Source organism: Anas platyrhynchos, chromosome 2, assembly GCF_047663525.1.
Source record: "Anas platyrhynchos isolate ZD024472 breed Pekin duck chromosome 2, IASCAAS_PekinDuck_T2T, whole genome shotgun sequence".
Lineage (NCBI taxonomy): Eukaryota > Metazoa > Chordata > Aves > Anseriformes > Anatidae > Anas > Anas platyrhynchos.
This window is the reverse complement of record NC_092588.1, coordinates 76369201-76387091: the sequence shown is the minus strand read 5'-3', so window position 1 is coordinate 76387091 and position 17891 is coordinate 76369201. Positions and strand designations below refer to the sequence as shown.

The window sequence follows — 17891 nt, the reverse complement described above, 5'->3', positions numbered from 1 at the left end:
ATCCAGAGCATGTCATTGCTCTGGATTAAGTTAAGCATACATGACTCCTATACAATTATAAAATAAGGTGGAAATTACAGAGATTGCCAGCCAATTGTGAAGCTGGTAAAAAAATGACTAAAGGGAGAGTTTAACATATGTCAGAAGGGAGGGTCTCTTGACAACACCATAGGAACTGTTCCTTTTTAATAGATGTAGTAATGCATCTATTAGAACACCAGGTAAGTAGTTAGCAGGTACTAAGCCACCAGGTAAGGAGTAGTTCATTTAATTGGGGAAAACAGGAAGCTGGAGCACTAAATGAGGAAGCAGCAGGGACAGAGTGATGTTAAACAATGAAAAGTCAGACACTGGAGGAGATTGAAACAACTGCTACAGACTTCTCAGTTGTCCAAATGGAAACCAAACAGGAGAAAAGGAATCTGTGGGTATGGTCAACTGGAGAAGGCCATTGAGCTGGCAGCACAATGTGTAAGAAGAGCTAATGGCAAAGCAGAGAAGCAGAGTTTGTCTGACAGACAGGCAAAGTTACCAGAACTGCTCTTTGAGACATTGGCAGGACTTCATCTCGAGTACCATATACAGCTTAGACTAGCCTTTGTATAGAAACAGAAATCTGAGCTGAAGACAGAAGGTAGTTCACAAAATAAATTAAGGGAGTATCTGTCTTAAGAAGTGAGATTAAGTGATTCTCTTCTTTAGCTTAGGTAAACAGAGTATGAGGCAGATGTCAGCACAGGTACCTGAGCTTTGACAGTTCTCAGTCTCTTGCAGTCCTTGTGGTGGTTATAATTACAGATTTCCATCTTTTATTAGCAATTGTATGATTACTAGAAGATTATTCATAGCTTTCTGCAGACTACTCTTTTCTGTGAAACTTTCTGAACCTAATTATTCTGTTGCATAGCTGCTATGTTATAAGGAGGCGGTTGACCACTGAGGTGGTTCTTTCCAAATCTGTTTAAAATGTCAGGCAGTGCTTAGATAGGTGACAAAGTTTTTGACAGATCATGAATTTCTTGTAGTTCATGAGTCACACTGATGAAATTGCACAGCTTTGTTTTATAATAGCAAAAGAGCTGGTGTTCTTATAAATTTTTCATTGATAACAGTGGGGAATCATTAGAAATATTTATTTTAATTGGCTTTTCAGTATCTTGTAAGAAAAGTTATGTGCCTAATACTCCAAAGACTTCCAGTATTACAGTTTTATGATATTATATGAATATGAAATACCTTTATTGTACAATGTGGATCACTTCTGTAATACAAAGTATAACACCAGAGAAAAATAACCAAGTCACTGGAAAATTTTTGAGCAACTACCAATAGAGTAAATGCAAAGTCCCACAAAAAAAAAAAAAAAAAAAAAAAAAAAAAAAAAAGCGGTGGTGGAATTATTTAAAGTTCTGTAGTATTTAGGTATTTATACCTGTAGTTTCACATCTCTGCTACTTCAGCTCCTTGTTTTGATACCCTGAACAGTTTGGATTTTTTTTTCCATACCAGATATTCTTGTTTCCATTATACTATCCCCACCTTTCTTACTTGATTGCATTATCGTCTTTTAGTATTTAGGTGTACTTCATTATTTTTCTCCTGAATTTCATGTCAGTCTGCAGTACACTGTTTTTACCCATTTTGATAACTTCTCACTTTATGGCAAAAGAAAATGTGTCATTTTCTTTGTCTTTGCAAGATATAGGTCTAGCATAAGTTGTTGGTCTTTTTTAAATCTTTGAACTGCCAAGATGTAGTTCTATAATAACCATTTTTCCATGTGCATGCTTTGTTGTTACTCCTATTTCTGTAACACTGTTTAATCATCCTCGGAAGTCTGTAGCCAGGCAGGGTTTTTTTGTTTGTTTGTGTTTGTTTCTCTCTCCTGCCCCCCCAAAAAAACCTAAATGCAAGTACCAAGTTATGTCATTAACTGGGACACAATGGAATTCTGCATCCTCTTCAAGTTCATGTTCCTTAACTCATCATCTTAGGAAACCTTGCTAGAAATTTTCCAGTATTTCTTACAATTTATTTTTCTGAAAATCCAAATCCATTGAACTCCTGACTTACTAATAGGAAATTTCCTGTCACTTCATCAAGACTTTTTGTCATTAAATTAAAAGTAGTATCAATTTTTTTTATAACTTCTATTACGTAAAGGAATATGGTGTTTTTTAACATAACAAGGAATATGGTATCTGGTGTATCCATTTTTCTAGGTTTGGGAAATTAATCTTATATAATAAAGTTATAATATAATCCTTCCATTTTCACTGCTAATTATTCGTCTTACAATCTTATAAATTATTCTAGTCATCTCAAGACTCAGTCCTCCTTATCAGAAACCACATGGTAATTTTCACCACGTCTGTCTGTTTCACCAAAAAGACTTGTTTTGTTCAAGCCTTTTTGAGTTTTGTTTCAACACTTTACAATCATCAATTTAACCAAACTGTCCTGCCTTTAGTTTCATTTACGTCTTTACAGAATAGCTGTGTCCTATATTTTAATCATGATTTGTGCCACTGATCACTCTATTCTTGTAACATCCTTCTTCATGTCTTGCATGGAAGTTTGTTCCTCCATTTTGCTACCCAGACTTTTGATTTTTCTGAATCAGAATTAAAAAAAAAAAAAAGGAAAAAAAAAAAAAGCAATATTAGTATTTACAGCTAAAAATCATCCTATTTATACACTAGCTCATCCTTTCTTCAACATGTCTAATGTGTTTTCCTTTTTGTTTTGCTGCAACTTTATAAACTTTAGCGCTGCTCCTCTTTACATATATATATGGAGATTAGGCATAACTTTCAATTTTCTCACCTAATGCCCTAATCTCAAGCTTGTTTTGCTGTCATCTCAAGCTTCTTTTACTAGTTTCAACCCATCACCCGGGTTGAGACTGTATCTGAAGAGAAACAAGTCTGTGATAACTTCCAGGTAGTCAAACATACACAGCCTGATAGCATCACTTCGTGAACAACCTGCTAGTCTTCGGAATCTTATTTTTTTTCCATCCTACTTCTCTAGAGAGGAAGATCATCCCATTGAGGACTCAATTATTTGAAAAATCTCTTCCCTCTTTTAATTTGATTGACTTGCTGAAGACCTCCACATCTCACAAAATGCTCCCATACATTTTATCAGTGGAAAGACCAATTGAATAAAGTAGGGTTCTATATAGGCATAGGATTTTGATATGCTGATGTGGAGATCTGCTTCCTGATCCTTTGTCCTGTCTTGGCTTGTTGAAGAACAGCAAACAACAAACAAACAACAAACCTGGCAAGATCATGGAGCAGATCTTCCTGGAAACTATAATAAGGTGCATGGAGAATGGAGGTGATTGACAACAGCCAATATGGCTTCACTAACGGCAGATTGTGCCTGACAAATCTGATGGCCATCTGCAACAGCAATGGTGGATAGGAGAAGGGCAACTGACATCATGTACTTGTGCAAAGCATTTGACATGGTCCCACATGATATCCTTGTCTCTAAATCGGAGAGACAGAGATTTGACAAATGGACCGCTTAGTGGATAAGGAACTGTCTGGATAGTCACACTCAAAGACTTGCAGTCAACAGCTCAATGTCCAAGTGGATATCAGTAACGAGCAGTGTTCCTCAGGGTCGGTATTGGGACTGCCATTGTTAAACATCTTTGCTGGTGACATGGACAGTGAAACTGAGTGTCACAGCAAGTTTGCCAATGACACCAAGCTGCGTGGTGCAGTTGATGTGCTGAAGGGAAGGGATGCCATCCAGAGGGACCTGGACACGGAAGTATTAGAGTAAGTCCAGAAGAGGGCCATGAGGATGATCCAAAGGGCTGGAGCACTTGTCTCCTATGAAGACAGGTTGAGGGAAGTGGGACTGTTCATCCTGGAGAAGAGAAGGCTCCAGTGAGACTTTATAGCACCCTTCTACTACCTAAATGGGGCCTACAGGAGCTCCAGGGAGACTTTATAGCACCCTTCTGGTATCTAAATGGGGCCTACAGGAAAGCTGAGGAGGGACACTTTGTCAGGGAGTGTATTGATAGGACAAGGAATAATGTTTTTAAACCAAAAGAGGGTAGATTTAGGTTAGATATAAGGAAGAAAGTCTTTACTATGAGTGGTGAGGCACTGGAACAGGTTGCCCAGAGAAGCTGTGGATGCCCCATCCCTGGAAGTGCTTAAGGCCAGGTTGAACACTCTGAGCAACCTGGTCTGGTGGGAGGTGTCCCTGTTCATGACATGGGGTGACCTTAGATGATTTTTAAGGTCACTGCCAACCCAAACCGTTCAGCAATTCTATGATTCTAAGTACTTTTTTTCTCAATATTACTTATTTAGGACTGTCATTGCAATGCAATGCAAGGTACAAGTGCATGAAATAGACCACTCCTCATAAACAGTGATATCAGACCAAAAAAAAAAAAAGATGTAAACAAAACATTAAAAATCACATTCTTTTTTCCTTATGTTGATTTCAATGTATTTATTTATTTATTTATTTATTTTACTTAGTTGAGGCTGTTTACCTATATGTTTATTAAAAATCAACCTCAAATTCTTACAAAGTCCTGATTTTGCAGTGGCCAAAGATAACCTAATTTTAGCTACTGGATATCACAGAATCACAGAACCACAGAATTTCTAGGTTGGAAGAGACCTCAAGATCATCGAGTCCAACCTCTAACCTAACACGAACAGTCCCCACTAAACCATATCCCTAAGCTCTATATCTAAACGTCTTTTGAAGACTTCCAGGGATGGTGACTCCACCACCTCCGTGGGCAGCCTGTTCCAATGCCTCACAACCCTTTCAGTAAAGAAATTCTTCCTAACATCTAACCTAAAACTCCCCTGGCGCAACTTTAACCCGTTCCCCCTCGTCCTGTCACCAGGCACGTGGGAGAACAGGCCAACCCCCACCTCTCTACAGCCTCCTTTAAGGTATCTGTAGAGAGCGATAAGGTCGCCCCTGAGCCTCCTCTTCTCCAGGCTGAACAAGCCCAGCTCCCTCAGCCACTCCTCGTAGGACATGTTCTCCAGGCCCCTCACCAGCTTCGTCGCCCTTCTTTGGACCCGCTCAAGCACCTCGATGTCCTTCTTGTAGTGAGGGGCCCAAAACTGAACACAGTACTTGAGGTGCGGCCTCACCAGAGCCGAGTACAGGGGGACGATCACCTCCCTAGCCCTGCTGGTCACACTGTTTCTGATACAAGCCAGGATGCTGTTGGCCTTCTTGGCCACCTGAGCACACTGCTGGCTCATATTCAGCCGACTGTCCACCATCACTCCCAGGTCCTTCTCTGCCTGGCAGCTCTCCAACCACTCATCTCCCAGCCTGTAGCTCTGCTTGGGGTTATTACGCCCCAGGTGCAGGACCCGGCACTTGGCCTTGTTGAACTTCATGCAGTTGACCTCAGTCCATCGGTGCAGCCTATCCAGATCCTCCTGCAGAGCCTTCCTACCCTCGAGCAGATCGACACACGCACCTAACTTGGTGTCATCTGCAAACTTACTGAGGGTGCACTCAATGCCCTCATCCAGATCATTGATGAAGATGTTGAAGAGGACCGGCCCCAGCACATAATATAATATTAAAATAATTAGTATCAATATGTACTCATTGCTCTATGTAATCTGTCTGCCCTAACACTGAACTCAGGTCTCTTTCTCCCTACATTTGTATCTCCTTTGCCAGTGCTTCATTCCTAAAATTCACTCCTCTCTGCTTCTTTCCATCTCCATCTCCTATCTGTTTCTGCTGCTGTTTATTCGCATATAAATCCATTGACTTATTTGACCCCTGCTTTGTTCCACCATCTCCAGTGTAGTCCCAACATGTTTTGCTCTTCCCTCATAAGCTCTCAGAATTCATCAGTTTTCAGTCTGCATCCAGAAGGAATCTAGTGCTCACAACAAACATCTGAAAGCATTAAAAAGGAAGGAACACTTCATTATTTTGCCACTCTCCAAATTAAAAACAGCTTGCAGTGTTATAATCACTGAAATTTTATAATTGACTCATCTGAGTAAGAGATGCTGAACTCTGATGTCGTTCTCCTTTAGGATGCACATTCTGTGGTACATTAATCTTGTGGGTCCTTGAGAACTCCAGACTATACATAAGGAGGGGTATAAGTTAATTATTCAGCAACCTAAAAATACTTTTAACAACTGAAGGATAGGAAAAGAAATTTTATTTAATTCATTATAGTTTTCTTTAACAACAAAGATTTTGCCTGTATTAGAAAGACAGAAGAGAATTCAAGTGACAAGAAACTATCACCATATAATAATTTCTATAACTAATAAATAAGTGTATGACTAAACAAAGATACAAGAGTACAGAAGATCATAACAAACTGCAAAATGGCATATTCTAAATAAAATGTACATGAAATCTAAAGCACATAGCATACATACAGTGAAAAAAGAAACCTAATAAAATTATCAGTTTACATAAAGCTAATATAAAGCAGGGAGTGAAATCGATGTTTTTATTAAAGGAATCCTATGCCAGTCAGAGAAGAAAAGAGATAAGATAGGAAATAAATTGTTCAACTTACTGGGAATATCATATAGAGGCAGAGGAACTGTGTAGTTTGATTTTAAGTTTCCTCCCTTTTCAGTTGGGGTTTTCAGTTATTGAAAGAAGGTGCTGAAATCAGTTCAGTTTGTCAAACAAATTTTTGCATACTTAAGCCCCATACGGTTTACATTTAAAAAAATCAACAACACAGGAACTATGTTTGTCTCCTTTAAAACCTGTATTCTGTTTGCGTATAGCTGCATAGTCATTGATGATAGTTATTATAAAACGTTTTAAAATAGAGTTTGTCAATGACTCTTTAGTTATCTGTATTATTCCTGCATAACTACTATTTGAAAAGTAGAATGAATTTAAAAGGAACTCCACGTTCGGGAACTGAGTAAATTTTCCCTTCTTTTTCATTTTAAAAATAATATTTGTCACTATTTCTGCTGCTCTTCATCTGGGATTGCTGTAAACAATATGCATGTCCTTGTAAGTGCACATCCACCAGTTTGCTTAACATAAGATAGCTGTATAATTGAAAATACCAACATTGCCCTTGAATCTAGAAATCTGAAGCCTTCTGTTCTGCATATGCATATCCAGTCCTTGCCTAATATATCCACATGAAAAAACGCAACAGGCACTCTGTGCTGAAACTTGCAACTCCTGATAGCCTGCTCTCTGTCACCTCCTGTCTCATTTCACAGCACTTCTCCCTAGAGTGTGTAAATTAAACATTTAAATAATTAAACAATTTTTTGTTCTGTTCTCCTATTTCCACAGAGGAAAAAGGGTTCCTGAAGCAGGACAAAGGCAGCAGAAAGAGTGAGAAGAATGAGCATCACAGATAAAAACAGGTGAAAAATTAAGTTCAAGAAATCACATCATTGTCTAGGGTGAGAAAACATGGAAAAAGGTGCAGTTAATCACAGTGCGTGACTGGTTACAAATAACCTGCAAGCAATTTAGAAGGAATCTGTTATCTTTTGCAGGTGGTGTCTAACAGTCTGATGTGACAGTGGAGGCTAATCTGTTGAAGTATGGAGCAGACTTTCAGACAAAATTACAGATTACAAACTAATCTCTGTCCTTTCCATGAAAGATATTTTTGTGGCAGAATCCTGGCCATTGCCTTGATGCACGTCGTTGATGCACATAAGGAGAATGAACTGGAATGGAGGAGGTGGGAGCTGGGACTGGCAAGCAAATGAGGAAGCCAGAGTGATGTGGTGGGGATGGAATGAAAATCCCAGACAGCCAAGTTCTTCCCAGGGCTTTCAGACAATGCACACTCCCTTCTCTCCCTCCCTTCAGCCTGACACCCACAGCTGCACCTGGCCAAACAAAATCACACGTTGTGCATTTGATGAGCCAGTCTTGGTGGCTACACTGTGAAGCAAGGAACACACAGCATATGTTCTATTATCTTAGGACTGGTGCCATGTTAAATCCTTAATGACTTTCTTTTTAAAGGCTCAAAATAATCACTTGGCATGTGATCAGTGCTGGTGCTCACAGCCAAAAGTTTTATAACTGGTATTTTATGTATTTGGGTTTATTGAATTGATTTTTTTCCCTCCTGTTTTCCCCTGAAAATAGAATTCTATGATTCTTCTGTAAGAAACAGGGAGTTATTTAGGTACCTGAATATAATAGGTTCCTGTGCTATTTTAGCACAGGGTGGCATGTTTAGCTTACCATTGCCATTATAGAAGAAAATCAGGCCCTGTTCTTATACCTGTCTGTCCCACGCATATACCTCAGGGCACAGTAAGCACACAATTTTAAACTCACTGTGTTTAAACATCTAGTTACCTATGTCTAGGATAGGCCAAGATCATCTGTTAAATCTCACTGTACTTTGTCAAACAAAATGTGGATTTATTCAATGTTAATTTTGCCTAAGTCAAGAAGCAGAATTTTGATGATTGGGTTTCTCCTAGAATGTAGAACCTACTGGTAATACAGTTCCTTTGCAAAAACGTATATATACACAAGTATACCCATTTCACCCTGAGCTGACATCCAACATGGTTAGTCTACTGTGAAATAAGGAAGACCAATATCCTTTACAGGTCTTGTCAATGTCAGGCTCAGCAGTTCCTTCTGTAATTAAATATGCTGGGATGGATTTACTGCTCCAGTGGGATACTTCTGCAACGCTCAACTAGTGCAAAATAATCTACTACCAGTGGTATATCTGCAGATAACCCAGAATGGGAGATGCTCAACTTTCCCAGTGCTGATATTGCAGGGTGCTTTCCCTCTTTTCTGTTCCAGCATGTAAGAATACCTTAGGGTTTATAGAATTAAAAAAAAAATCTTCTGTCTCCTGTGGAGCTGTGTCCCTTGTGCCTCTGCCATACAAGGCAGCATGGACCAAGTTTGTCCCTCTGCTGGGTAAGTCCCGTATGATGCAGAGTACGCTTGTGCAGATTTTTTGACTATTTTATGACTATTCTGGGCATACTATTCAAAGCAAAACAGTCCTCTGGTCCAACTAAAAACAGAACGTGGAATAAGATGAGCAACTTGGCTGCAGTTTTCTTTTGCTACTAGCTTCCATTTCTTAATGTGATTTTAATTTTCTAAAAAGTTTGATTTGCTTTCTCCCTAATATCTTTTCATTTTCAGAAAAGGAATCTTCTCCCTTCAAGAGTTGTATTTTTACAATTCTCTCTGCTTCTTTATTTTATAGATACTGCCCAATCTGGCTTTTAAGATGTTGATCAATGAAATAATTCAACTGAATTTTCTCATGTCAGCACTTGCTTTCTGGCATTTCATAATCTCTTCATTCAGAATGTCACAATCTAATCAGTGTGTTTGCTGTGCAGAAGTAATAAAAATGTCTGTCTCTTCAATTTTATTCTTGGAAGTACTGACTCAAAGTTGTTACCTTTTCCAAGTGACATCTCTTTCTTGAGTCCAAGCGGTTTCAAAGCATTATCTGAGAAGAGGAACATACATTTGATGGAATTACAAGTTGGTGGGAAGGAACGGGCAGGTAACAAATTAATGAGCAATACATATCCATTCATACTGTGAAATGAAAAATATCCATGAGAGAGGGCTTCTAATCTCATTACCTTAGTTCAGCTCAAAAAGTGCAATGCTGGGTTTTACCGTGAAATTTCAGACTCTGCAGATCACAATATTCTAGCTTCTGAAGCTTATAAACATTAGTACAACATTTTCCATTTATTTAGTGGACATTGAATGAACCCAGAAGCATCAGTTTGACCATCCAATCTAGCACATGCTGCATTCTCTACAGTCCCAAAGAAAGTGGGTTGCACAACATAGTAGGGGGATGTGGAGAATTTGCCCATGTTTCTGTATTTTACTACTAGAAAGCTGAGGTGTAGTGAGCTGGCCTCCATTGCTAGTCACCTAGCAAAGCTTCTTTTACTTCAGGAGCTACACAGCCACGGGATTTCCTCAGTGCTGGGCAGAAAATGTGAAGGCATTGATAATGCTGCTCAGAGACTCTATTTGCACTCTGGGAGGTTTTCACCTGGGATGTACTATACAGCATCTCATCTTTCAGCTTCAATCCTTCCCTATGCTGTTGTAATTCCCGCAGACTAGCTAAAGCCTGACACAGCTGTAAGTTGGTTGCAAGACTCATTTCCGTAGTTTTGCAGAGAATGAAACATAAATAGAGTTGCTATTGCTTCTCTTCCACATACGCCTGCCAAGTTTCACCAGTTTCAGCTTTACTTTGCCAAGAAAAGGATGAACTTAATCCTCTGTTTGTAAAATACAGCCAAATACAGCATTGGCAAAACAACTTGAAAACATGTACTTTTTGAAAGACCTTTTCTTCCATTAGGAGACATGCCATTTTGAATACTCTTTTGATGCAGCAGCTAAAGATAAGCAGGCCACAGGAAATGACTGAAAAGAGCTCATCACTGCATCTGCTAGTTCAAGAGAACACTGTACATAAAAGGGAGATGTGTATTGAAAGTTTTGGTGTAAAGCCGAATGGCTGTTAGATTTCAGAAATAGTTTTGTAAGGCTCCCAAGCGGTATTATTATGTGAATTAATTACTTAAAGAGGAAAACATGATAGCATAAAGAGTGTTTGCAGGGCAAAACAAACAAATTTATTTGTTCTATGTCAAGCAAATTGTTGCTACCTGGTTACTGGGTCTAGGTATGCTCTCTTCAGAAAGTTTTTTTGAGGTCTGATAGTATATTATGGAACAGTGTTATAGATGTTAGATATTGAAATAACTATACAGGCAGTGTAATGGGAACATGGATGACAGAACCTTATGGCAAGCTCTTATGGACCTTGATGTAGAATTGACTGGATCATATTTCAAAAATAACTTTTGAAGTATATATTAATTTTTACCTTCCATTTTCTCTTCACTCAGGTTGTGATTGAAATAATTTCCTCAGTATATCTTCAAATGCTTTTATTTGCCATTTTTAGTAAATGTCCAATATTATAATTTCAAGATGGACTGATTTTGCATATCCTTGTCTAATTCTGTATTTCCTGCATGGACACCTAAGCCTTTTTTTTTTTTTTAAGTTTTCTTTTGGTAAAATTTATATGAGTAAAAGTTTCCTTAATTTACTTTCCCAGTGTGATCTGAGATAGACATTTAAAATCAGTGTTTGGAGGCATTTTGAGGAAAATAATAATTTGTTGAATGTTTGTAAAGAATAGCCATAGTGCGATGTGCAAAGAGATCAGTTATCATTAAAAACAATGCTTGAAAGAGGATGCAAAAATGAGGATTAGGCAGTTATTTCTTCCTGCCCTTATTATAGGAATATATAACAAAGTTTTGATAAGTGTCGTTTTCTTCAGAGGCCAAATTACAATCTGATATTATAGAAATCTTTGCTAATTTTTAAGTTATATGCTGTTTTCCATTGCTTAGAACGTCTGAAAACCTATGCTCTTTTTCTGAAGACATAACAATCATAATACATTATCTCTACTTATGTATTTTATGCTTAACACATTAAAGGGATATAATTTTGTGCCTTTCATTAGACTCATTCTACATGACTATGAATCTGAAATTAATTCTGCTGTTTTATTCAGTTTGGACAAATACAACATAACCGTGACTCCACACATTACTTTTCAATCTTTTACTGTAATTCCTTTTAGATATCACCTTTATTTTTTTCTTCATCCACATATAAAAGGAGGAGGAATTGGTTAGTTGAGAAAACACAAGATTAAAATACTGTTTAGTAAAAAAGTTTTTGCTTTGGAGCCAGTGATGCTTTTATGTTCTAAAAAGGTCTTATAATGCAGACAAGTATGTTGGGGTAAGGCTTTCTGCTATGTCACATGGGCTTAGCCATTTGACTTCAGACCTCCTCCATCAGAGATTCTCCTGTTTCTTCATGTTAACCTGGAACTCTAGGGCTGGGAATCCTAAAGCTGAGTTTTAACATGAATGAAAGATTCACATGGAGGATGAAGTAATGCCAAACTTCATGTAAGTCCTGAGAACCAATGTTGGTGACGTTGAAATTAGTGGTTAAGAGTACCATGCTTGCTTTTCATTGACTAATGAATAGCATGTATTATTTGACTTGGTTTTAAAATGTCTAAGTACATTCATAAAAACTCTACTCATTCTGATCCCGGAAGGTATTTTTTTTTTTCTAACAGATGTAGAAAACACCTGTGTATTTCCAACAGAGAGGATTAAAAACAACTTTCTATCCAACAAACTTAGATATATGGGAATATTAAGAAGGAAAAAGATACCTGATTACTCTGGAGTGATCAGACAAGAGGAGCCATAGACAAAGGATCATAAGAGAAACAAACTTAGATGACAAGACTTTATTTTTTATTTTTCATAGACTCTCAAATGTGAGAATTACAGGACTCCCCAGTTACCAGTAGATTATTTATCAGTTCATTTTTTTTAATTTACCTATTCACTTTTGGGGGGTTATTTTTCTTTCAAATTTAATATATATATATATATATATATACATGGTATATATATATAATATATAATATTTTATAACAATTATAATATATTAAAAATTATTAAACATAATTTAAAAATATTAAAGTATATTAAAATTATTAAAATTATATATATATTAAAAATTATAATGTGTTATTATAATATATATTTTATATATATATATTGTGTATATATATATATTTCTCTTTATATCTGTGTTCTCCATGCCCTTGTCTCATAAACACACAAAGGATCTACCTAAGTAGAAATACTGTTCACAGTTCTGCACTGATTATACCCGGGCATCTTTCCTTCTGCCCCTATTTATCTGTCATCTTTGTGTTTTATTGTTTTGTAACGAGAATGTGTTTTGTCACATTCATGAATTGCAGATCAGTTTCTTATGAACTGGCAGGACTGATAGCAGTAGTTTTTCTTCTCAGCAGTCTATAATTCTACTTCTTTCTCATTGTTTGTCATTTATGTTTCTGCCTTATCTGTTTCTTTCTCCCCGTAGATGGGGAAAGCTGCCTGGAATACTAGTTGGCAATTACATTCTGCAGATGATTTCTGTAAATTGGTCTACTTTTCAAACACTTAAAAGCAAATTTATTTTAGCTGAGAGGAGATCAACTTAAGAAAAGGAAGAAGAAACGTATGCCTCATTTGCATGGTTGAATATACAGGCCCCAGATTACACAGCATAAATACTATTCATATATATGCTAGATAATGCTCACCAGCTTTGTTCCTGAAAATTATTTTTAACACTCCTATTCTTTCAAAGCATATTCTTTTAGATAATATATATATATATTTAAATCTAGTTGTTGTCCGTGTGTTTGATGTGCACTTAGTAATCTCATTTTTCCTCAAATTTAGCCTCAATATGATAATATATGTCAAGTACAACTTAATTTAGTCATTGATAAATCTGAGAAAGGTTAGGCAAAAATGAGCACTTTAGGAAGTATTATTTGGAATGGTACTCTGTGTTTCATCCTAAAGAAACAAAAAAGGGTTGTGTTACAAACTAATATAATCATTACTTTACAGATCACTGAAATATAGCCACAGATGAGTGGAGTAAAATTAGGAGGGGGAAAAAAAAAAAAAAAAGTATCTAATTGAAATGATAGTGATATTTTCAGCAATCACTGTCACCAATACATGTGTTGGATACTTCGGATCTTTTGAGGGTAAAATTAAGAATTCTGTTTTAAGTCCATTGAGAAGCTAGAAACTCATCAACGTAATGCATTAAAGATCCACATTCTTATATCTTTAGAAATTGCTACAACTGCTTCTTGGGTTTCAAAATGGTAACATGTCATTTTTCCCTTTGGTCAGAAGACTCATCCCTCATTCCTCTTGAGCAAGCCTCCCTCCCAGCTAGAAGAACTGATCCCTCAGCTGTACTGACTCAAGGATCAGACTCCACAGTGCTCATCAGCTTTCATGACTGGTCCATGGCAAAGATGACAGTCAGTTAGAATAGAAAGACTTTGATGGCCATCAAAATTAAAATGCTTATAATGTCAATGCCTTGGTTTGTAGATATTGCTGTTAGGTGTTGTTGTATCTTGCACAGGTTTCCTGCCTGCTTAGACACCAGTTGCTGTGAGGCAGCATATATTTCAGGAAGACTGAAAATAGCACAGAGGTAAATCAGTGGTAGTTTAACCAATGCAGAGCACCATGGTGCCACAATTTAAACTCTTTCTGCAACCTGTCTGAAAAAGAGTTGAGCTCTTGATTGAGACACAAACACACAATGTGTGAAAGAAAATTTACTGTTGAACTTACAGAGTAGGGAAATTACACCCATGGGAGATAAAAGACTTCTGAACATGGTTTTGTGTCAATATCTCTATCTAACTTCCTGACTTCTTGCCTTACAAATGCAAAAATGCCCAAGATCTCCATCCCTGATGCATACAGGAGTGAAGCAGTAAATGAGCATATTCATAACAAGACTAAAATGGAAAATTAAAAAAACTATGGGATGGAAAAGAAGAAAAAGATGAAGGACATATTACTTGGTTAACAGATATTAAATTGGCAGGGATTTAAATTCACCAAGACATATTGACCTTTGATCAGTGTCTTTATAACGCTAAATCTTATACAAGATAATAAGTATTTAATTTACACAACACTTTCTGGTCAAGTAACATTTTCTGAATATGTGAGACATGTTTCCGAATTTGAGTCACAATAAATACTCCTGGATTTTTTACTTTCTATAAATGCGAAGTCTTTATTACATATTTATTTTATTATTTTATGTTATTTTTTTTTAAATTTAAGCAGTGAGACGATTGCTAGTAGATAAAAGAGTTGAGAGAAATGCTGTAAATCACTTTTCTCTGGTCATAGTGCAGGTTAGCAGCGGATTTGAAAAAAGACTGTTCTCCAAAGCTCATGCCTTTGCTCTTCTTTCACTCTGTCTACTCAGACAGCTTATACATTATGATGACAAGCACAGCAGGTACTGACATACTGTAACATACATATTTGTTATTTCAAGTGTAATTATTCTCTCCTTTTAGAATTAAAATTTTGTAATATTCAGATATATTTGCTACATAAAATATCTAAAATAATGAGACCATTATAAAAAACATACTTCTAGAAACTCTAAGCAACTTAAATAAGCAGGCATTCAGCTTTTGCTAATAACAGTAGTCAACTGAAAGAAATGTAAATGAGCATGAGCATCAGAGGAATTACTTTTTGACATTGAAATTCCAAATCAGGAAAAGGACTAGGGAACCCTTTATTTCTGAAACTATAATATCACTTAACAATTTTCATTAATATCTGAGACTATCAAAAATTGTTCAATGTATAATAACTTGTTTGGAAAAAAATACATTAAATGACTTAGAATGAACAATATCATATTCCTATAGCTTAAAATTTTAAATTTTAAAAGTTTTCCTTAGTTCAGCCTTTTGTATGGTGTATTCTGAATTTGATGGATTGTCTCAGTTGATTAAGCCATTGCTCATATATATTGTCCTAAATAACTTGGTAAAGTTGACAGACTTTTTTACCTCACTGCTTAGCTAATGACAAGATTGCTAATGACAAAGTTAAAAATCATTGAGTCAAGTGCAAATCTCTAAGAGATTATTCTGGCAGTCTTCCTCCATTGTACAATTTCTATGACTTTTCTCTCTCTAAATGAGTAACTTATTTATCCATTTTAGTCCCCTTTTCCAAAGTCATCTTCATCTCTTTTAGGACCCTTGGTTGTAGTCATTTTTCAATGCCTTTTCAAAATCAAGGTGCACAATATTGTCCTGATTGCTCTAGTCAGGAGGTTTGCTGACTACTTCAGAGAATTGTATATTTGTGAGAAGTGGTATCCACTTGCTAAGTCACGTCGCTCTTCCCTGATAGTTCATATTTATTCAGGTGCACATTAATTCAAAGGTTCACAGAGTTTCAACTACTTAACTGCAGCTACAACTGCAGACATTGACAGGTCAGTCTTTGGATTCCCCTCAATACAGAATTCTGAAATAATGGTGCCGCACTGGTCATGTGTCAGTCCTCTGCCTCCACAGCGTGACTGAGGGAGAGACCTGCCTCATCCTCAAGTCTTCCTAGAGTCCAAAGGGAAAATACCAATCAGATGTGCAGATTTTTTACTATTCATATTACCTATCACTTCAAAAACTTCTTCTTTTGCTGATGGTTGAACATATCCTATTACGTGTCCACAGGGGGGGAAAAAAAAAAAAGAAAAAAAAAGTTCAGCTCAAAAATACCTTAAGTTACACATGTTGAGCAGGGATATAAATGATTAACTTTACTTCTCTGCTATGGCTTCCTCTCCTATGTATGCTTTTTTCATGCCTTGATTCATTTTATTATTATTATTTATTTTATTTTTTTTTTATATCTGCACCCTGTTTTGCAAACTTTTTCTTTGGTGCTGCCATTTTGTGTTTTTACATATAACCAACATATTAGTGATTATTTTTCTTTCTAATATCCAAATTTCAACATAACTTAAGGTTTTTAATGAATTGCCTTGACTAATGATACCCCCTAGCTAACAGAATTTTCTCAAGTCTTTGCTGACAGGTTGTATTCCTTGGTGAAGCCATATGGTAGTATTAGATACTCACTCTGCCACTGGGAATGATTAATCTCTTCAACCTTTTTCTAACAACTTTTCTCATTTATATGTGATTTCTTTTCTTAAATCAATCAGCGGTAGACCTTTTGATTTAGTAGCTTCAGGATTTTGGAATATAAGTGTCTTATGTTTATTCATTATGCAGTGACTTGTAATGACATAATTTGAACAAATTTCTGCACAATGGCCTGGGCCAAACCTTTAAGAGTCTAGATATTTCATCCTAGAATCACCAACAGATGTGATGTTTACCTAGACTACAAGGGAACAGAAGCTTCACATTACTATGGTGTCTTTTATATTTCCTTTCAAATTTCAAAATATCCTATAGCATTGTGATGCCACTGTCAATGTCTTAGTCAGTTGAAGTAATACAATCCCAAAAGTTTTCTTTTTTCTTTCTTTCTTTTTTTTTTTTTTTTAATTTGTTTTCCTTTCTTTCCTGATTGTGGTGGTTTCACCCTGATAGCCAAATAAACTCCAACACACTGCTCCTTCATTACCCTTCCTCAAAAAAAAAATAAAAATAAAAATAAAAAAAAAAAAAGAGAGTAAAAGGCCTGGGAGACAGGGAGAATGCTCACCTGTTACTATCACAGCCAAAACACACTCACTGTAGGGAGGTAGGGAAAGTAATATAATTTATTCCCTGTTGCTAGCAAACTAAGGAAGGGAGAAACTAAGAGCAAATAACAAAAAATAACCTTTCCTCCATCAATCCTTCCCCTGAGCAGTGCAGGAGAAAAGGGAATGGGGGCTGTGGTCAGTCCCTGACACTTCATATCTGCTGTGCCTTCACAGCAACTCTCTGCCCCTGCTCCCCGTGGGGTCCCTCCCACGGGATGCCGTCCTTCCCCAGCTGATCCCACACGGGCTGCCCACAGGCAGCAGCTCCTCAAGCACTGCTCCCACACGGCTCTGTCCCACGGGCTCCATCCATCCATCCATCCCCCAGGAGCAAACTGCTCCAGCACGGGTCCCCCACGGCTGGGCGGCAGCTCCCCCCAGACCCCCTGCTCCTGCAGGGGCTCCTCTCCACGGGGGGGCTGCAGCTGCGGCCCGGGGCCTGCTCCTGCCCTGCGGGGGCTCTCCATGGGCCGCAGCCTCCTCCAGGCCACATCCACCTGCTCCACCGGGGGCTCCTCCACCCACGGGGGGGCTGCAGCGTGGAGATCTGCTCCGTGGGGGACCCATGGGCTGCAGGGGGACAGCCTGCTCCACCGGGGGCCTCTCCCTGC

At 37.5% G+C, this 17891-nt stretch overlaps 1 long non-coding RNA gene across 2 annotated transcripts in view; it reads left to right on the top strand.

Moving 5' to 3' along the window:
* The window catches only part of LOC140001725 (uncharacterized), a 29784-nt gene extending 17370 nt beyond the window's left edge, over window positions 1-12414 (top strand). Inside the window, exons 2-3 of one of the 2 annotated variants that reach the window (XR_011807227.1) lie at window positions 7321-7394; window positions 7530-12414. This is a non-coding gene — a long non-coding RNA (uncharacterized lncRNA). Of the gene's footprint in view, window positions 1-7320; window positions 7434-7529 lie in introns of both variants that reach the window. The other variant, XR_011807228.1, reaches the window with a different exon arrangement.
* The last annotated feature ends 5477 nt before the right edge of the window (window positions 12415-17891 follow it).